General features: G+C 35.6%; 1 long non-coding RNA gene across 3 annotated transcripts in view; it reads right to left on the bottom strand.

The window, feature by feature from the left end:
• The window catches only part of LOC125099329 (uncharacterized), a 291,963-nt gene extending 269,980 nt beyond the window's left edge, over positions 1 to 21,983 (bottom strand). For all 3 annotated transcript variants that reach the window (XR_007127104.1, XR_007127105.1, XR_007127106.1), the window contains exons 1-2: positions 21,632 to 21,983; positions 17,876 to 17,947 (exon numbers count right to left, since the gene is read on the bottom strand). This is a non-coding gene — a long non-coding RNA (uncharacterized LOC125099329). The remainder of the gene's footprint in view (positions 1 to 17,875; positions 17,948 to 21,631) is intronic.
• Between the last annotated feature and the right edge of the window lie 266 nt (positions 21,984 to 22,249).

Raw genomic sequence — 22,249 nt, forward strand, 5'->3', positions numbered from 1 at the left:
TAGAGACCCAAAAGTTTAATTAACTTAAGGCCAAGTCTTGAGGCAGCTCATACTGTTATTTAAAAGGGCAAAAATATCAAACCCAAAACCATCAAAGTTAAAGACAAGTTCATCCCACTCCTAGAGGAATAGTTTAGGCAAAACTGTTTTTAGAATCAGTTTCTTATCATATGATCTCCCTGATAAGTGGAGATGCAATGTGGGGGGTTTGGAGGGTCAGAAAAGAATAGATGAAACAAGATGGGATCGGGAGGGAGACAAACCGTAAGTGACTCTTAATCTCACAAAACAAACTGAGGGTGGAGAGGGAGTTATGGACAATGGGGAGGGTATGTGCTATGGTGAGTGCTGTGAAGTGTGTAAACCTGGCGATTCACAGACCTGTACCCCTGGGGCTAATAATACATTATATGTTTATAAAAAGTTAAAAAATATATAAAAAAATAAAAAATAAAAACAAGACAAGACATAATTAAAAAAAAAAAAAAGAATCAGTTTCTTAGTGATGGCCAAGACCATAGCAAAGATTCAGTGATATTTAAGGGAGGAAGTGTCTATAAAGATTTTTGTTTTCCAGGCACATGAGTGGCTCAATAAGCATCTGCCTTTGACTCAGGTCATGATCCCAACGTTCCAGGATCTGGATCAAGCCCTGCATCAGGGCTCCCAGCTCAGCTTCAGGCTCTCTGCTCAGTAAGGAGTCTGTTCCTCCCCCTGCTCATGCTCTCACTCTCTTTCTCTCTGAAATAAATAAAATCTTAAAAAAAAAAAGATTTTTGTTTTCAACTGTACCTGCATATCAATTAGTTAATAATTTCTGTTCAGAATTAACGTGAGAGTATGAATAATATTCTAGATAATCCTTTGTTTAGCTTTATGTGTTTTCTATATCCTTGGCTAAAAATATGCTTAAATCTCTCAGGTCTGAGAAACCTGCCACCTAAGGAAGGCTTTTAGCTAGTATTCATACATCTTTAGCTAATACACAGTATTCAGAAGAATCCTCAGTAAAACTAATATTTTAAATCTGAATCTCAAGTCCATTAGATCTACAGAGAACCAGTACTTCTGTCTTGTTCTCCGTCAGGTACTGCCTTTCTTCTCTTTAGATTTCATATTTTTGTAGGCAAACTTGCATGTCCATGTACAAATGTTAGCACCTAGAAAATAAATAATCATTTTCCCCTCTCTTGATTGCATAGATCACATAGCTGAGGTTAGTACTTCTAAAGATTTCCTTGTATTTTTATGCTTGTTCAAATTTAAAGGAGTACATCTAAAGTTACCTAACTAATGTCATACTAGTAAGTTCTCAGTAATGCTCTCTAGCAAAACTCTCTCAAGCAAAACTCAGCAGTTCAGTAGGTCTAGAAAGACCATATTATTCTAAAAATAAAACCATGTCTAGTAGAAAAATGTGTGCCTGTGTAGAAATAGTAGTCCTGCATTCTGAAACTGTGTGTCTCTGCTTATTTGTTAAAGTTTGTGTGACTAGTAGGTATGCCTGGGTGGTTCAATGGGTTAAAGCCTCTACCTTTGGCTCAGGCCCTGGTCTCAGGGTCCTGAGATTGAGCCACCCCCCCACCTCCCCCACGCCCCCACATCAGGCTCTCTACTTGGCAGGGAGCCTGCCCCCCCCCCCCGTCATTTGTCTTTCTGCCTACTTATGACTTCTCACTATCAAATAAATGAAAAATCTTTAAAAAAAAGTTTGTGTGAATAGTATATGTTTGTAGGATACTGTAGTAATCTGAAATTACCTACGCATTTGTCAAGACCGGCCATGCAACCTTTCTTCTGCAAAGGCCTAAACTGTACTATTTGTATTTTAGGTGACTCATCAGTGGATAGTCCCATTATAAGCTATAGTCAAAAATAACATGTGGCTTCTTCTTTAGGTCAGAGCAGTTTAAAGTCATTTAATTATCACAACAACCTGTCTAGCCACATAGAAATCTTTAAAACTACAAGTTCAAAATATCTTGTCCACATATTGACCAAGGTCTCTGTACTCTGCCTCACTGCAAGATTTTGACATGTTATTTGGCTTTGAACTTCTATTCCCTGCTTTATTTTTCTCCATTTCTGACCAGTGTCCAATTGTTGGGGACTTTATATTATACGGGCCATGGGCAGACTGCTCAAGATGGGCCACTTTGGCATGAACATTATTTTGAGTTAAAAGCAATCCAAACTTAGCAAATTCAGAAAAAAAAAAAAAATTCTACCTTCTTCTCCCCTGCCTCCACATACCAGGAAGTGAGCTCTTAACAGAGATTTCACTCTACTTAGGAAATATCTACATAATAGCAAAATCTTTGTTTTCCAAATATCTCCTTTCACCTTCCTGCTAATAGTCTTTGGCCCCTTTGTATCCTACCCATCTTCTTAGCTCATATAAACATCATGTTGCCTGAGTGACTGTCTTTGGAATTCCCATATCTGTGAGGATTCCCCTTACATAAAACTATTAAATTTGATCTTCTCTTGTTAATCCATCTCACGTCAATTTGATTCTTAGTCCAGCTATAAGGACCTTAGAGAATAGTGAAAATTCTTCCTCTGCAGCAGTAGCAACCCTCAAAACAGCTCTCTATTCTCTAACAGTTTGGAAATAAAGGAAGTAAAGGAATAAAATATGGTGATTCGGATATTGCTCTTGTTGCCAATAATAGTTTTATTGTCAATGTTGCTTTGCAGAAGATCAAAATAGGACGGAAAACTGAACTCCATATTAGGAAGGGCTTATCCAACTAGACACACACAGAAGAAATCCTGGGGTGGTAGCGATCTCCATATGGTGTAGGAGTGTTTGGAAGACGGGGAAGCTATCTTCCAATAGACATGAGCTGAACAAAAGATGTCCAGTATATTCTGATTTTTTTTTTTTTTTTTTTTTTACAAAAGGTAAATGATCCTACCTTCTCTTGAGTAGAGTAACTAAAGTGAGACAGGGGATGAAGGATTAAGTAGAAGAACAGGGCAAGAATGTTACTTGTATTTGAATAGAGTAACAGAGTATCTCCTGCTAAAAGCTCATGAGCTAGTGAATTTAGAACACACTGTAAGTTCAAGTTTTAGATACAATTTAATGCAAAAAAACAATTACTAAATATATAATAATATATGAAATTACTAAACATACAATGACAATTACCAGAAAATATACTGTATTTTTAAAAAAAATTTACTAAAACAAGTCATGGCCTAATTTATTTTGCAACAATTATGTTTGTAAGTCAATGCAAGTATTTGATAAAATTCAAGATTATATCTTTATTTCTACATGTGGATCCCAGAATAGCTATACTGATTAATTTCACTTCTAGGAGATGGAGGGATCTTTTTGGAGAAACAGTGTTGCCATTTATAATTTAAGTATAAATAACAGATAAGCATAATTTTATATGAATGGTAAACTGCATTTGAGCAGAAATGTTCAGTTGCTTAATAGTCTTTCAAAGCCCACAGATTTTTCTATTGATTTTTATATAAGTTCAAAAATCAACAGAATCCATTTTCCTTTTTACTTCTGTTAGTAGAATAGATTATTCTCTTACCCAGGTCTAATTTATAACCAAAAGACAAGGTAGGTCTGCCTAAATTAGTAGAAAAGCTCCATTAGATGGCTGGTCATTGAATTAAAGGGAACTTTAGTATTAATCCAGCCCAGTCCTCTCAAATGGCATGTGTTAATCCCCACAGCAAAGTATCTGGCAATAATGAGATAAAACTCTGTTCTTCTGATTTCCGTTTCACTACCCTTTATCTGTACCGAATTGCCTTTCACTCTTTACTGCTATTGCCACATTTAAGATAATTTCAATGAGCTCTGGAAAAAAAAACCATTAAATGATTTGTTTGTGTATACCAGTATCCTGAAATAGAATCAGCCTAGGGACAATCCTTGAGTTCTTAAAGGTAGTAGGAGTTTGGCCGACAGCAAATTCTATCCTATTGTTCAGTTAAAAGAAGTGCACTGAACCTTATCTCTAAGTCATGCAGCTCAAGAAGAGGTGATAACATGAATCAATCAAATATTGAGCATTAACTCAATACTAATAGTTTATTTTGTGAAATAAGATGCTACTAGGATAGTGACAATAATGTTCATGCATTTAAGAAGGTTGCATAACAGAAGGTTGAAAGTCAACAACATGGCAACAACAAAAAAAACTCAGGCCTTCTTTATAAATGTGTAGGAAGTTTCTTAATTTATGTGACTTTAGAAGTGTTTGGGGATAATATGCAATAGCTTATAACCAAACTCTCTAACTCACACCAAGGCTTCCTTTAAAAAGACATACTCTGCTCAGTAGGATATCTATTAGTACTAGGACACTGGACAAAAGTAAAATATAAAGAAACTTTAATACAGTCCTAATGTCCTGTGGTAGCATCAGGCTCTATTCATCCTCTACTTGGATCTATGTGCTGGTGATAGGTATGACAGTGGTCACTCTTCTTAAAACACTCTTCTTCTTTTTCATAATAGATGATGGATCTGGACAAGCCTGGAAGTATCATACAAACATGTGGGATTTGTACTATAACAACTCCAGTCTGAAATAAGGATCAATCTTCATATCTTTTTTTTTTCCCAGTTTCTAAAGGTTCGTTTCTTTCTGCTTCTTTACTCCCAAAATTATAAGATTATGAAGAAAGCCTCGTTTCTGAGACATCTTTCTTTTAAAGATTGCCACATGGAAGTACAACTTCCTTCTCACTGGGTGAACACACCAGAACCTCAGGAATCAGAATGTATCATGTGGTAATATGTAACTGCTGTTTTCTTTATTAAATCATTTGAACAACATTTATTTATAGACAAGTATATCAGTAAGTGTCTTACAAGGAAACAAGAAACATCCTAGGTATTTAATTCAGAGGTAAGTTTATATAGAAAACTGTATAATAACACAAGAGCTGAGAAGACAAATAGGAGATAGTAAAGTGATATAAAAGAACAACAATTGGGAGGACAGGTATCATCCATGATAGACAGACACAGGGATGAAGCATTGTTACTATAATTCAGAAACTAGTGTTGTCTATAAACACCCTGGAAGGAGCCAGACAAGGAATTAGTAGTACAAAGCAAATGCGCCCACTGCAGAAAACTCAACTTGAGAGGGAGACAGAAAGGGAATAGCCTGGCTTTTCCCCTTCACTCATTTTCCAGCAATGCCTCCCTGCGGTTGAAGCTACCAAGTAGCCATGAGGCAAAAGAAACTAGATAATATACTTTTTAGAACAGCAAGGAATTAATTGGAATCTGAATAATAAAAACTGAAATAAGTGTCAACTATGCACCAGACACTCTTTTAGGTAATAGAAAATCAGCAATATGGGGCACCTGGGTGGCTCAGTGGGTTAAAGCCTCTGCCTTCGGCTCAGGCCATGATCCCAGGGTCCTGGGATCGAGCCCCGGATCGGGCTCTCTGCTCAGTGCAGAGCCTGCTTCTCTCTCTCTCTCTCTCTCTCTCTCTCTCTGCCTGCCTCTCTGCCTACTTGCGTTCTCTGTCAAATAAATAAATAAAATCTTTAAAAAAAAAAAAAAAGAAAGAAAGTCAGCAATAACAAAACTGACCAAATTCCTGTCTTTGGGAGGTTAATATGGAGTACTTAATATATACCAGTTACTCAAAATTACTGTAAATATCCCAGTATACTTTAAATATACTAATCTATCAAGCTTTATAAAAGTCTATGGGATATTATCATTGCCTCTCCCATTCAGATGAGAAAGACAAGGAGTTTATATCCCTTAGGGCACAGTGCTTACAAGCAAGGGAGCCAGGATTCAAACATTCTAGCATTCTAGCCTAGAGTATGATATCTTTAATCTTATTCCATTCCAACTTTTTTGTGCCTTGTACTTTCTATCCTTTCTTTCACAAACAAAGATGATAATAAGTAACACTGAGAGGTGTTTTTCTTTTTCTGAAAAATCTTATAGGGTTCACATACTAAGATTTAGAATTTTTGAAACAGCATAAATTTGTTCACTGTCTTACTATCCTGCTAAATATAAAAATTATTTCTGTCTCTTGGATAATTCAAACATAAGTGGATAGCCATGCATTATTAATGTTGCACAAAAGCACACTGAATTGGGGCTCCTGGGTGGCTCAGTGGGTTAAAGCCTCTGCCTTCAGCTCAGGTCATGATCCCAGGGTCCTGGGATTGCACCCCGCATCAGGCTCTCTGCTCGGCGGGGAGCCTGCTTCCCTTCCTCTCCTCTCTCTCTGCCTGCCTTTCTGCCTACTTGTGATCTCTGTCTGTCAAATAAATAAAATCTTCAAAAAAAAAAAAAAAAGCACACTGAATTTTATGAGTGATAAAAAAAGAGAGCTAACTTCTAGGCAATACTCCCTTACCTCCATCTTTAGGATTTTTAGATGGTGAGAACAAATAACCAAAACCAGAAAATAATCTTGTAAATTAAATGTCATTATGTAGGGAGGGGCAGCCTAAGAGCAATGAGTACTTCTGAATAGAGAATATGAATTTAGCCTATTTCACAAGTTCTCCATATGCTCCACAAAATTAAAGAAAACTAATAGAAAGAGGGCTTCTCTGAATAAATGAGTATAGCATTCCCAATGCTTGGTGTAAGGTACCAGAACAATTCTTTTCTGGGTCTATACTGTGATTTCCTTTTTAAATGTGTCAATGTGAAAGCATTTTGGAGGCAAGTTAAGTTTTACCTCTTTCCCTATTATGTATTCAGCAGATCAGAGACAGCATTTGTAAAAAGCATTATTTACTGAGCAGTATTTCACACAGAACAATGAAACAAGAAACCTCTCCTCAAGAAAGACTGAAGCACTGGGATAGTAGTTTCTTACCTCTAAACTTGGTTCTTATAAGAAAACTCACAGTGCCTTGCCCTAAGCGGGCGGCACTACCTCGGGTCTAAAACTGTAGAGATGCAGATCATAATAACTGGGCATATTATCTTCGGGTTTGGGTTTTTTCTTTTTAAGATTTTATTTATTTATTTATTTGAGAGAGAGAGAGAGAGTATGAGAAAGGAGAAGGACAGAAGGAGAAGCAGACTCCCTAATGGGGTCCAGAGCCCGATGTGGGATTTGATTCTGTGATGCAGGATCATGACCTGAGCTGAAGGTAGTTGCTTAACCAACTGACCCACACCAGCATTCCCTACCTTTGGTTTTTGAAACTTCAAAATAACTTCTAAGAGTTTAAAACAACTGAAACATGAACTCCTGACTGTGGAAATCCTGCTGCCCTTTGTGAACGATGTATGAAATGAAAATCTCTGCCTAGTGCATAGAATACTGACATTATGTAATTACAGCCATGCTGGTCAGCAGTCCATGTAGTCAGAATGCCATTAGAAAAAACATACCTGTTCTACAAGTAGTTCAGCCTACATAAAGAATAATACGTAATGGGAGACTTAGGTTTGCAGTCTGCACTTTTATTTTCCTATTCTCACTTTCAAGTAAAAAAATTATCTTTAAAAGTCACTCACACCAAATTCTTATAAATTTAATTTCTTAAAAACATTGAAATCTTAAATATCTACCTATAGATTTCTATACAAAGGCCACACTCTATAAGCGATTCACCTGTTTGTGGAGCTCTCCTTTTGTTACTATTTAGAGGAAGCTGAAGAGTAAAAAGGAGAACAGAAGATTGACCATGAGAGCTGTCTCAAAATGAATGTGAGGCTTCAGTTGTCATCTAAAGACCAATAGGAAGTTGGGACTGCTATTCACAATCAAAAATTACTGACTGCAAAAATTCCATACATGTATGCTTATGTTTTAAATATCTGAACATATCTAATTTCTAAGTATGCCCTAAAGTACATATATGTAAAATATTTCTTAGAATTCTATGGCAGAATTAAAATCTTTACATTGGCACACTATCTATATTTGTTATAAATGCAAGTAGTGACACTGATTAAAAAACAAAATCCATATTAGCCCTAAATTACCCAAATACATCCTTCATAAGTAGCCATCCCCGGAGTCTATGGTTTTATTAAAATAATATAACCACTGAATTTAATTTTAAAATTTCCTGAGAAACTATTTGGAAGGCTTAGAGGATCCCATGATTTATTTTTTCATACAAAAAAAAATTTTTTTCATAATATGATGTTTTAGTTAAAGGAAAATATAACTTTTATGATATGATCTTTAGTTAAGGGTCACTAAACATTAGAGATATTTATGAAGGCAACAGAGGAAGCTGTCGTAAATTACCTTTAAAATTTCATAGCGCAAATTAACTTATGACAGATTTCCCCTTCAATTATCCACTAAAGTACAGGGGTGTTCATTTTTATTCTTTATTTTTCATATCCACTAGTAGATATTATACTCAGATTTGAACCTGAGGCTACATTGGGCTTTATCATGCAGGGTAGAGTGTCTACAAACCACACTTTTGCTCAGCTGCCTGGCTGTTTGTTAGGCTCAACAACAGGGGTGTTAGAGAGAGAGAAAAAGATAGATGGAGAAGAGACCTGCTCCTTACTGCTTCCTGTTGATTTTTCTTTCTCATCCAATTTCATTCACTATAGTGACACAGTAATGGAAGATTCACTTCAGTGACAAACATGAACATTTTGTTTCAGAAAGAATATGATTCCTTCATTTTTTTCCCAATATGTTTAAAACAATCAACCATCATACATATCCAGAGATGCCAGCATTCATGAAAGACTGAATGAGATTAAATAGTGACTATACTAATATAAAAAATGTCTGGTGCCCTCCCACAGTGTCCCTCTGCTGAGCTTTGAGAAAAGAGAACCAGCTGAGTAGTGCCTTTATTTGGAGTCTGAATTCTAGCCTCTTGTGGTTGGTTTCTCCTCCAACCTTTCAAGTGTTAGTTATTCAGTCTTTTCTCTGCTCCACCACCCCTAACTGGGTAGCTGCCTTTTGCAGTGGCTGCTTCCATGAACCTAGTATTCTTTTTTTATGCCCTGTCTTCAGTAACATTTGTCAACTATTCTCCCATCTATGTACATTTTTGCAACTCCTTCCATTACGTGGAATTTACTTCCCTTCCTCTTGAATTGGAATTGGCATGGCAACTTGCTTTGACCAATTGATGGGACACAAGTTAGGCCTGGCTGCTTTATATTTGCATTCTTGGAGTTTTGTGCCACCGGGTGAGAAGTCTAGCTATATTGCTTTAAGAGAAGAATAGCTACACTTGGACATGTCAGCTACCCTATCTGAGATGCCAGACTCGCAGATGAGCCATTAAGATTTTCCAGCCCCGGCTGGACTCCTAGCTCTGTGGAGCTACATAAGATAGCCCAGTTGGACCACTTGGAATAGAATGACTGCCCAGATGATCCAAGTCAACCCAGAGAATCATGAGAAAAAATAAAGTGTGATTGTCTTAAGCCGCTAAGTAAAAGGAGTAGTTGGTTACATAGTAGTATATAACCAATTAAGCCTTTTTAGTTCTTAAAGAGCTAAACTTTATAACAAATGTTCTCTATTAAAAATAATCATTGTGTGATTTCTATCTCCTGACTGGACTTTGACAAATCCAAACATAAATACTGAAACTAATAAAATAATTTGTTCAAATAAGATTATATGTTTTGCCAGTGTTTTCCACACAGTAAACTGATTAATGTTTTTAAAATAACCTCAATTTCAAGCCATCAAGAAAAGAGCTATAACAAGAATCTTATCAGAAAAATTTAAAGAATTTATTAAGCAAGATAATGACATGAGCCTAATAGCTACTTTTGAAGAAGCAACTAATTTTATTAAAGGAAATGCTGAGTATTTAACCATACAACTACTAGCTGTCCTCTTAACTCTATTATACAGGTCACTGATAACAATATTAAATAGAATCAGATTTGGGTAATTTATATGTTGTTTTCATATGAACACAATGAAGTTAGTATTATGTTAGTGATGAAACTAATTGTTATAGGTTCCTAATAGCATTTGTAGTTGAAGATAAAATATTAACTATGTCAATGTGAGGTGCTATGAATGGAATAGTGAAGGTAATAGGTATGAGTTAACGGATAAACAGTAACTATAGTGAGTTTTAAACACTAAGCTTGAAATTTGGGCTATGTAAAGAGATCAACAAGAAATGATATTGCAAAGTCTGTAATTGCAAAGTCTGTAGAAGGCCATATGACTGGAACATTTTACATTTCAAAACATTTCAACAGAAGTGCTTATGATATTGAGGGAGATTATCTTCCACAGACAGACCTAAGCAGGATTTAGCATAATTTCCCTGGGATTAGGTACTCCTAAAACTATCAATACATAAACAAGCTTTTCCTAGGAATCACAAAATGTCAATTTATATAATGTCAGGGCATTCCATCAAGGCAGGATTTTAGAACATCAGGATGGGCAGCAGACCATCAAATCTAAAAGGACGCAAAAATATGGAAGGGATGAATCTTTATATTTTACCCTCTTGAGACTTTAATAATAATCAGTTCTCAATGATGGGGATGGGCAGAATGCACAAAGCCTATAACAACAATGGGATAACTACGCTGATTTCTTTCTTTTTCCTTTGAGTGTCCCTTTCCAATATCCTCCGGTAAAATAGCTAAAATAAGTCCTCCCTATTTAGTGTTCTTAACCTGTACATCTTACAGAAAACCAGTTTATATTATGGTTTAAATATTTATGATTGAAATAAAGTTTCATGCTTATTTATCTTTGAAACATTATAAAACCAGGAATATTATGACTTTTCCTTCAAAGAGTACATGTGCTGTACTCTTTCAGAAGAGCAGAAGAGGGCATAGAAAGAAATAGTTGACAGAGGAAGGAAGTAATTTCCACATCTACAAAATAGTACTGAAGAAACTGTGTATATGGGTAGGTAATTGGATAAGATACACAGCGGACAATAAAGCTATCAAAATGATAGCTCCATGTATGTCTGTTTGAATGAAAATTCTGCCCCTGAAAAAAAGTTGCAAACAATCATGTATTTTTGTAACAGTCACTTAGCTAACATTTATGTGGTACCTACTCTCTGCCAGGCACTGTTCTAAATTGTATGTGTGTGTGTGTATATATATATAGACATAGAAGAATTGTCTTTTTCATGCTTATTAAAAAATATCTATGCTTATATAAGTAACATAGAAAATAAACACTTTCCATTCAACATGTATTATTTGTGTCCAACATGGTAGGACATTTCTCTAATGTAATCATTTTCTACACTCTAAGCCTGGGTTTCCTAAAGTAAAAACTAGGCAATAAACATTTCCAGACTCCTGTGTTTCTGGTGTGCATGCATGTTTCCTAAATGCTGCCAGTTCAAAAACAACCCCATGAGGCTTTACTTAAAACGTGGACAACATGAATTTGTAGCTGTCTATTCTAACAAGCATTTGGGAGAGGTACAACTGGTTTTGTTGGTAGTACAGGTGGTATAATTTATTAATCAATTTACTGTGGTTTGAAATTTAAGTTGTTTCTAAACATTTGGCATGTGTATAAATGCTTTGGCTTGTGTATACAATTTTGGTTAATATTTAAAAATTTTTCTCTCATAAATTCGATTTTCAGTGAGTACTTACTATGGGCATACTAACGTACATAGGCTATATGAATACTTTCATAAATGCTTGTCTAACTTTGTAAGTCCTGACAGCACTGAATTTGTCTTGACTATTGCCTTACCTTCAAAAGCATTGAATATTATCATTAAAAAAATGTCAATTTGATGGATGAAAACACTCTCCTATATTCAATGCTTTTTTACTCCTTATTCATATTTTATTTTCTGTGTGTTCACATTTTACTATCCATGTATATTTTATGTTTTCAATTTTTTGTTGATGTCCTTTAAGCATTTTGTTTGCATTTTTCTTTTTTTTTCTTTTTATTTTGCAAGCTAGAAATATATTAAATATACTAACTTGTTTCATGTTGGTTAAAAATAGTTGTTTTGTTTGAGAGAAAACAAATTACAAGTGTTACTTGTAGTTTTTAAATATATATGATTTATGATAACAATAATTATTATAATTTTGATTCTTGCTCTACATTTCATATACAACATCCCCTGACAAGAGGAGAAACAAGTTTGGTTATTCATGTTTTATTTTTAAAAAGTACTTATTTTTTCACATAATAACAATGGTTTTCAAATTCAAAGAGCTAAAACAATGCTAGAATAGGCAAAGAAAATAATTTAGGTATTGCAAGCTCATTTTTATATACATAAGTGTGAACAAAGTATGTATGTTAAGATATATAAACATGATTTCACTAATTAACTCTTCAACAACTATATATTAAGCACTATTTATGTTCAAATTTTTTGCTAAGCAACATAAAAGATATGAAATGATCAGGATGAAATCTTTCTTAAGGCACTTGTACTTCAAGAATGAATAATTGTTTAAAATCACTTAAACGATAATTTTAAAAACACTTTTTGAAAATGTTTGTGTTTTATCACCATAAAATATGTAACTAGGGAGAACAATGTTAGGTTTTTCAGTGGATCTTTTTTTTTTTTTCAGAAATGTTGCTATACTTTTTTCTATACAATATAACTGAGTAATTCTACAAAAGATAAAATAGGATGTTCCTGAAAGGAAGGAAGAACAAGCAGAAAAAATAAAGACTTATGAAAAAATAATTAGACATCCTGTGCAGAAGAGAAAGCAAAAAGTCTACTCTGAAGAAGCGTTGAATTTTAAATTTAAAAAATTGTCAGTAATATTGTAATTACTTTGTATGATGACAGATGGAAACTAGATTATTGTGTAGATTATTTTGTAATATATAAAAACATTGAATTATTGTGATAGACACCTGAAACTAATAGGATATTGTATGTCAATTATATTTCAATAGCAACAACAACAACAGAAATCTTGTTACAGCATACTCTGGTGTATGTATACATACTATAAATATCATATCATTTTCCCCCACATAACTACAAAGCAACTGCTATAATCCACAGTAGGTACTTAATAAGTAGTTTTATAACAAAGCAAATGAGGAGTCATCGAGTTTTGTATACAAACAGTAGGTGTGTGGGTTTGAAGGTTCTTGTAAGCTAACAAGATGGATTTCAGCAAGGTGAAATCAAGCACATGCATATTGAACAATTAATTGTTTTATAATTTATAGGTACCAAGCTGGAACTCAGAGACCTGTAGTCTATTTAATCAGGTACAATATATTTATTGTTTAATTTTTTTAAGATTTTTTTTTTCTTTTATTTACTTCAAATAGAGAGAATACAGGAGTGGAGGGGGAAGGGGCAGAGGCAAGGGAGAAGCAGACTCTCTGCTGAGCACGGAGCCCCATTTGAGTGGGGGATGGATCCCAGGATCCTGAGTCCCCAGGTGTCCCTTATCAGCTACAATATATTTAAACTGAAACTTGAAATGTTACTTTATAGTCCCAGAATTAGTGAATTACTTGATTTACTTTATAACTTACTTTTATCTTGTATATTATTGCTTGAGAAATTAGGTCTAAGAACATTACTTTCCAAATACAAGTTTATATTGTTTTAAGAACACAATGAAATTTTATCATTCTCTCTAATATGTCTGTACATTCCTAAATATGCTGTTAAATTCCCCTCTTATGATTCAAATATGATAATAAATTGTTTTGGTTACATGCTGCTCCAGAACAAACCAGCCTAAGACTTAATAGCTTAAAATAGGTGTTGTTAAAGTACTGCCCACATCCTATGGCCTGGTTTTGTATGACCTGTAAGCTAAGTACACTTTTCGAACTTTTAAAAGGTTGTAAGAACAGCGACCCTATGTGGATCACAAATCCTAAAATATATATTCTGGAAGCTTTTGTCAAAAATTACTGACAACATCTGGCTTAAAACAACGACCATTTTATTATATAATCACAATTTAGATGGAGCTTGGCTGGCTGGTTTCTTTACTGTTTTTTCTTCAGGTCTCATGTGGTTCCAATCAGATGATAGCTAGACTTAAAGTTGAAGCTGGTTGTTTCTAATCCTGTACTTCTCCACATGGCTATTCTCTCCAGTTGGCATCTTATCATCCAGGATGTCTCCTCATGGACTTCTATTTATCTGATAGCCTGTATTTCCGGGATGAGGTCTACAGCTCCAAGAGTAAAGAAGAGGAAGCTACCTTAATGCTTTTCTTAACTCAGAACTCAGATCTTCCAGAATGTACTTCCTCTTCATTCTATTTGTCTAATTAGTCACAATTCTAGACTGAATTCAAGCGGAAAGACCTAAGTTCTACCGCTAGATGGAGTATCATTTGCATACTGTGAGGGGCAGTTTTGGAGACAATCCACCCTCTGGCCATAACAATTTATTTCTTTCCATGTGCCAAATATAGCCATTCCCTTACCAGACCCCCCAAAGTATCATCCTTCTACAGTATCAGCTTGAATTCTAGAATCCTCTAGCTTAAATCAGTTCAGGTGTGGATGAGGCTCTTCCAGTATGATTTCTCAGATCTTTATATGTTGTCATTTTTGAGCTGAGGACCTTTGAGAGACAGATCAAGTTTTCTGCACTCCATTTACCCAACATACAGTAGTGAGCAGGAACAGAGAATCTATAGTTGGCTTTCATTCAGATAATGGGAAAGTGGTGGGAAGAGAGGAGTAAGCAACTCATAGAAATTTTAAATCCGTATATACGTATGTATATGTCTGGTTCCTTGATTAGAGCTTACAGCTCCACTGAAGTGTTTTCCTATAGATGTTGGCTCCATCCTCCCACATTTTAATTTGCTGTTAACTTCACTTTTATATAAAAAAATGACTCATGTTTGCAGCTCAGTAACTTTTTCAGCCTGCATCCTGCTTATAGATTTGAGGGCTCAGGGGACTCTTCACTATAGATTGTATCTGTTATTTTTAGTCCAATATAACATAATTCCTTTAATAAAGTTTATAAATTTTAATTTATCAGATTATAATAAAATCCTTTAGATAAAAAATATCATTCATTTCTTTCAAAAGTGAAATCTTTGCTATCTTGGAGGCTGCTGACTTTAAGTGTCCTTAGGTTCTTAGAAATCCTTTTTTTTTTTAAAGATTTTTATTTATTTATTTGACAGACAGAGATCACAAGTAGGCAGAGAGGCAGGCAGAGAGAGAGAGGGGGAAGCAGGCTCCCCGCTGAGCAGGGAGCCCGACGACGTGCGACTCGATTCCAGGACCCTGAGATCATGACCTGAGCCGAAGGCAGAGGCTTTAACCTACTGAGCCACCCAGGTACCCCAGAAATCCTTTTTTTAACCTAGAGCCTTTTTTGTCTAGGTCAAAATGTCTAGAGGTAACAAATTAAGAGTTTTCTGAAGTTTAAGGAAGGGGTCTACCCTAACCCTTCATCTAAAATTTATCCTGAGGTCACAGTTACTGGCAGTGGCCTAGATCTGACCTTTATTCTGGGGCTATTTCCTGCTTACTTCTATTTTCTATTCTTACTTCTTTATGTTTCCTCTGAGTTTTCCTGCCAAATTGAGTATTCATCTGGCTTCTTCTATACTTCATCTTCATAATAATCCTCCTATACTTCATCTTCATAATAATCTTCATTATTATTATTATTATTATTATTACTAAACAAAAACAGAAAAACAGTGAACACACTCACCGTTCTGCCTAGATACCTTACCAGCCAGATCAACACATTATTCAGGACCCCTCTCAACCTTCTGTGATGCCTTTTGGTTGATTATTTTGTTATTTATTTTGCTTTTATATAACTTAGGTCCCTTTCTTTGCAGCTTAAAGAATAATTTCCTCCCTTTCCTTTAAGCCTAACAGTCTTCTCAAGGCACTTCCAGCTTCTACCCACCATGCTGTTCCAAAATGAATACACATTCTAAGCCTCTGTTTTGTTTTTGGAACAGCAAGCAACACACTTTTACATAATAAAGTCTGTTCCACTTCAGTAATGTCCAATAACAAATAACTTGAAAATGTAGTAGCTGAATAGTAGCTGATACAACACCCATACCATCTTATGATTCTGGTAGGCCAGAACAAAGCTGGTAGGTTGTTTTACAGATCTAGCTTGAGGTCTCTTACATACATACAGTCAGATAATGGCCGGACTTCTCTAGGTCTGTGTGTCTGGTGATCCTGTACTCTATGTGGCCTCTCCATGTTGTATCTAAACTTTCAAGATCTCTCCAAGTGAGTCTGAGCTCAGAAGCACCCAACCCTCACTTTGCTCATTCTATTGACAAAGCAGTCCCAGCACTAGCTCAGACTCAAAGGGAGGAGCATTTCTACTCTTGATGATAGGTGCTGAATTCACATGGAGTGAATGATGGATAGGTTTTACGCTATCTTTGGAAATTAGCCAATGCATATAAGGTGTGTATGTGTATTTGTATGAGTGTGCTTCTTTACTTTTTTAAGATTTTATTTACTTATTTATTTTGAGAGAGAGAGAACAAGCAAGCAGGCAGAGGGGCAGAGGCAAAGGGAGAAAGAGAATCTCAAGTAGACTCCACACTAAGTGGAACCCAACACAGGGCCTGATCCTACAACCCTGAGATCACAACCTGAGCCAAAACCAAGAGTTGGATGCCCAACAAACTGAACCACCCAGGTGCCCTTGATTCTTTAACTTAAAAGTAAATTAAATTGTTGAAAAAGAGACTTACAATTTATTTTGTTTTTCTTTCCATTTTGAAGAATAAAACGGATGCTGGTTTACCCATCTCTCCCCCTTATTCACCCTCCGCAAATTACCCATCTCTCCCCCTTATTCACCCTCCGCAAATGAAATAGTTATTAGAAATAAGGTAAGGCCATGTATAACCTTTTTTCAATTTGTATCATTTTAGGACATCACTCTTATTAGTCTAAATGGAACATTTTAATTGCCATTTAAAAATTTACAACAACACTGAAGTTTGTAATAGGATTTGTAATATATTTATCCCTGTAGACATGTGGGCTGGATAAATGATATAATACACTTGTCCTAAAAAGATAAAACCCAAAAAGCTGGAAAACAAGCAAGGGCACTCAATGTAACAGATAACATAAACAGTAGAGCTGACATTTCTGCAAGATTTAGTGTCCCAGAATTAGCAATGTTTTAATATGCATAGCCTCTTATCTACATAGTTATACAAATTAGACATTGAATATTTCCAAGACAACTAAACTTCTAACACTGTATCATTTGGGCAATATGGCTCTAGAGTTAAAAATTACAGTTATCCTTTTAAACAAATCATAATTTAATTATCTGTTCAACTTACAGAAAAATTCAAGCAGCAAAATTTAATGTTCAGACACCTCATATCTCTGATACTAAAAATAACATTTCTTTCTTTTTGAGGGTTTGCATTATTTTTTGAAGTACTTTTGAAAAGTTTCAAAAGTTTAGAAAAGAGCAGACAACCTTTAAAAGAGTGTATTTTTTTCTATGACTTTTAGGGAAAAGAAGTTCAGTTTCCCTTTTAATATGTTTTAGACATCTCAATATACCACAAACAAATGTTACTCAGATAACATTATCATATTATACATATACACATATAATAACTGAAGGGCTGGCTTCAATAGAAAGTAAATTTTAAGTTCTCAGAATTTGAGTTAATGCCCAGAATTAGAAAGTTTTATGCAACAGTGTATGAAAATTATGCATGATAACTGCCAATTCCAGGTTACTATAATACTTTTGAAACTTGCTGAATTATTGAGGTGGATATTTTCTCTTCAACATCCCCTCACTGTACTGAAAACACCAATATAATGATTTCATACTTAGTCATTATTCCACATATGTTGTCACTTTTAAGGTAAAAATGTGTGAATTTACTTTAGAAATTGAGCAACATAATCTATTTTAATATAATCTCCCCTTGGGTAATTACCTTGTGAAGAGTGTGCATATTTTTTTTTTTTCAATTCTTCTCCTTTATCATGGCTGCATATTTGTATAGGTCCTAAAAGACAGAGAAACTCACTCATTAGAATCACTGCAATCTGTTAGTGTTAGTCTATGTGAAATTTATACTCCCTGCATGGAATTCATCACTGAATATATTAAATCTCTTTAGATTGGGGTAGATCCATTTTAGAACAGTAATAATTCTGTACTTTTCAAAATAACTGCATTTAGTTAAATATATAAATTGAACTTCAGAGACATATTTTTCTGCTCCAATGTGCAATAGTGCAGCCCCATAGTAAACCTTGGAATATCATACCCAGCAAATTGGCTTCTGAGCAACAATAGAGCAAATGGTGACTTTTGCACTCAAAAGAGACTAGCAGATGGTGAATAATTCAGAGAGAGACTCAAAATATTCCAAACTTTGAAAATAGTAGGAGTAAATCACAAGCACGATATGAAGAGGTGGGCGGCCAGTATGGGCTCTTACACCAGAGCCCAAACAACTTTCTACCTGAAGAAACCGACTTTATTCCAGATGGTTGCCTATATTGCTAAAAGCACGGGTGATTTAAATACCTTCTCAATCTTGTAGAAGGTCAGTCTATTTTTCAATATGCTGACAAATACCCATGGCTTATGATTTCATATTTCCCTCTGGTTCCAATCGTATTACTACTAAATTCTCTCTCTTACTCATTGTTGCCATGTCTGTTTCCCTGCCCAACACTAAATCAAATAAGGAACTAACAATTTTTCCCTACTCTCTCTTTTAAGTGGATTAAAAAAAAATAGGTGTATGTAGATGGCAAAAGATACTCAAGAGCTAGGGAAACTTGTTAAAACTACAATTAAAATGGCAGGTAAGGTAGAACTAAACGTTTGACTTTTTTTTTTTTTTTTTTTTTTTTAAAGATTTTATTTATTTATTTGACAGAGAGAAATCACAAGTAAGCAGAGAGGCAGGCAGAGAGAGAGGAGGAAGCAGGCTCCCTGCTGAGCAGAAAGCCCGATGTGGGGCTCGAACCCAGGACCTGGGATCATGACCTGAGCCGAAGGCAGCGGCTTAACCCACTGAGCCACCCAGGTGCCCCTCTTTTTTTTTTTTTTAAGATTTTATCTATTTGACAGAGAGAGACACAGTGAGAGAGGAAACACAAACAGGCGGAGTGAGGGAGAAGCAAGCTTCCTGCTTAGCAGAGAGTCGGATGATGCTGGGCTCCCCATCCTGGGATCCTGGGATCCTGACCTGAGTCCAGGGCAGATGCTTAAAGACTGAGCCACCCAGGTGCCCCACATTTCGCTTTTCTTAAGCTTCCCTTGTTTATGTACCTCCAAAAATTCTTCTAGACGCCACTTGTAAAATGCCTTATATCTCTCTTATGATAAACTTAGTATTTCTACCTTTTTAAAATCTCATACTCAATATTCATCTAAGCAATGTAGATGTATAAAAGGAAAGGGATAGTTTTTAAAAAACGGGTAAAATTTGTGAAAATTTTATTCATTAGGAAATAACAGCTTTGGGGCAAGAGTTTAGTGGTGGTCTTCACTGAAATAAAAATAAATTATTTAATATATTAAAATATTTAAATAGAATTGAAAAATGTATGTAAAATGATACTAAACAGTTAACCACATCAAAATTAGTTGGATCCAACAGTAATTACATAACTACTGTTAACTTTTCAGTGTATTCTCTACTATCTTTTTGATATATACTAAAGGTCTACCCATCCAGAGGTAACATCATCTAACATTGTATCTTATTTTTTTAAGATTTTCATTTGCATATTAGACTCTATAGAGGCCAAGATCAATATATCATTCTGAAAAAATAATATTTAGTGGATCTAAAAAAGGCTTGGTGAAAGATTCACAGTAGATGGTATATTATTAAATTACTTATTAATATTTAAATTATTATTGTTACTAAGTAAAATCCAATAATTTAAAAAATTCATTATGATGTTTGGAATTAAGGAACAATTACTGATATTTCTTGGCCGTCAAAATGATACTTCTATTGCACAAGTTGTAGATAAATAAGTAAAACTTTAAATCCACATTTCTTAAATGCAAATATGTTAATAACTTTGGCTAATGATAGAACAAAAGAATGCTTTTTTGTTTTTTAAATAATCCTCAGACACATGAAAATATGAGAAATGGCTTAAAAAAACATCATTTTAGGGCACCTGGTGGTTTCAGTTTGATGAGCTTCTGCCTCTTGGTTTTCACTCAGGCCATGATTTCACAGGTCCTGGATCTAGCCCTGATTTGACTCTGGGCTCAGCAGGAAGTCTGCTTGAAGATTCTCTCCCTCTTGCTCCTGCACTCTCTCTCTCTCTAATAAATAAATCTTTAAAAATATGTCATTTTACTGAGAAAACATTTCAACAAACTCTCATAGAACTAATAGAAGTGAACTTCTTCAACCGAAAAAGGGTATGTATAAAAAACTACAAGTGGTATCAAATTTAATGGTGAAAGAAGAAATGTTTTTTTCTCTAATATCAGTCATATAGAAAAATGTCCTCTCTCCCTATCCAGGATGGTACACTGCTTCCAGGCAGTGCAATTAGCCAACTGGGCAAAATAAAGAGACAAAAATATCTGGTTTTAAAACTGTTTTATTCATACACAACATGAACATGTATAAAGGCAATCTTAAGAATTTTACACACACACACATGCAAATCTGTGAAAACTAATGAGCTCAGTAAGGGCTAAGAAGGATAAATATACACAAATTAAATGTATTTCTAGCAATAAATAATCCAAAATAAGAAAGCAACTCTATATCCATAGCATCAAAAAGAATAAGATACTTAGAAACATATTGAACAAAATAAGTCCAAAAAGGTACATACAAACTACAAAACTTTCCTGAGTCAAGTTTTAAAAAGATCTAGTTAATGAAGGGTATTAAGTGCATGAATTCAAAACTTCATTATTAGTAAGCTGGGAATTCCTGATCTATATAGATTTAGAGCAGTTTCTATTAAAGTCTAAGCACTATTTTTTCTTTTCTTTTCTTTTTTTAATATTTTATTTATTTATTTGACAGAGAGAGATCACAAGTAGGCAGAGAGGCAGGCAGAGAGAGAAGAAGGGAAGCAGTCTCCCCGCTAAGAAGAGAGCCCGATGTGGGACTCCATCCAGGACCCTAAGATCATGACCTGAGCCAAAGGCAGTGGCTTAACCCACTGAGCCACCCAGGCGCCCCTAAGCACTATTTTTTCAAAAGTTACAAGCTGTTCTAAAATATATACAGAAAAGGAAAAGGCACAGCAAATCACTCTTAGAGAGACACAGAACTTACACTGCCTGACTTCTTTGTTGTTGTTGTTTTGTATTGTTTTGTTTTAGTAGGCTCCACAGGTGGAACCCAAAGCCAGGCTTAAACTCTCTGCCTTGAGATCAGGACCTGAACTGAGATCAAGCGTCCGCTCCTCAGGGAACTGAGTCACCGAGGAACCCTGACTTCAAAAATTCTTTTAAAAAGGAATGACTTGAGCAACGACAGGATAGGTAGCTTAAATGGCTCATCCCACCACAAAAACAGCGAAAAAAATGAGCAGAAAGGGTCAGATCAACTTGTTGAAACTCTGGAAAACAGGGAGAGATTTAGAAAAACCCAGCAAATGATAAATCAAGGAAAGGCACCTTTAAAATGGTAAGAGAGCTTTGCAGCATTTTTACTTATCCTGCACCACCGAGCTCCCTGACTCACCAGGAGGCTTGAAGACCGCAGCCCAGATCCCAGCACGCGAACTGGCTCCAGACCGAACAGAACAGATTTCCAAAAATTCTATTTGTTTGAACAGGTCTAGAGGTTGCCTGAAGAACTGACGCAGGGTACTTGGCTTCGTTATCTCTCAGCTCTCACGCAGAGAAACAGAGATATGCTGAGGGCGTTCCTCGAAAACGTTGAAAGACCAGGAGGGGGAAAAATCCCTCTCTGGAGCAAACTATTCTAATTGAGGCAAACAGTAAACAAGAGGGAGTCTGGGGGAGAGAAAAGCTGAGAAGAGAGTCTTTGGTTGAGGAGTGAGGTAGGGAAAAATTCCCGCTTACAACGAAAAAAGCGCCACCACTTGATTTGAAAGCTCTGCGCATGCCCACCAACTGGCGCATGCTCAGGAAAGACCCGGAAGTCCAGAACGTTCACCCCAGGCTGTCCTTCGTGCTCAACTCGTGGGACCTGAGTGCTTGATCACCGTGGAGAAGTAAGCAGCCTGCACAAGTGTCGGAAGAATAACCTAACAGATCCAATCTGCAAGGACAGGGAGGGTATGTGTTTTCTTACTTTTTCTTAGTCCTCCTCTTCCAACCCCCCCACCCTCCTGCA

Source organism: Lutra lutra, chromosome 4, assembly GCF_902655055.1.
Source record: "Lutra lutra chromosome 4, mLutLut1.2, whole genome shotgun sequence".
Lineage (NCBI taxonomy): Eukaryota > Metazoa > Chordata > Mammalia > Carnivora > Mustelidae > Lutra > Lutra lutra.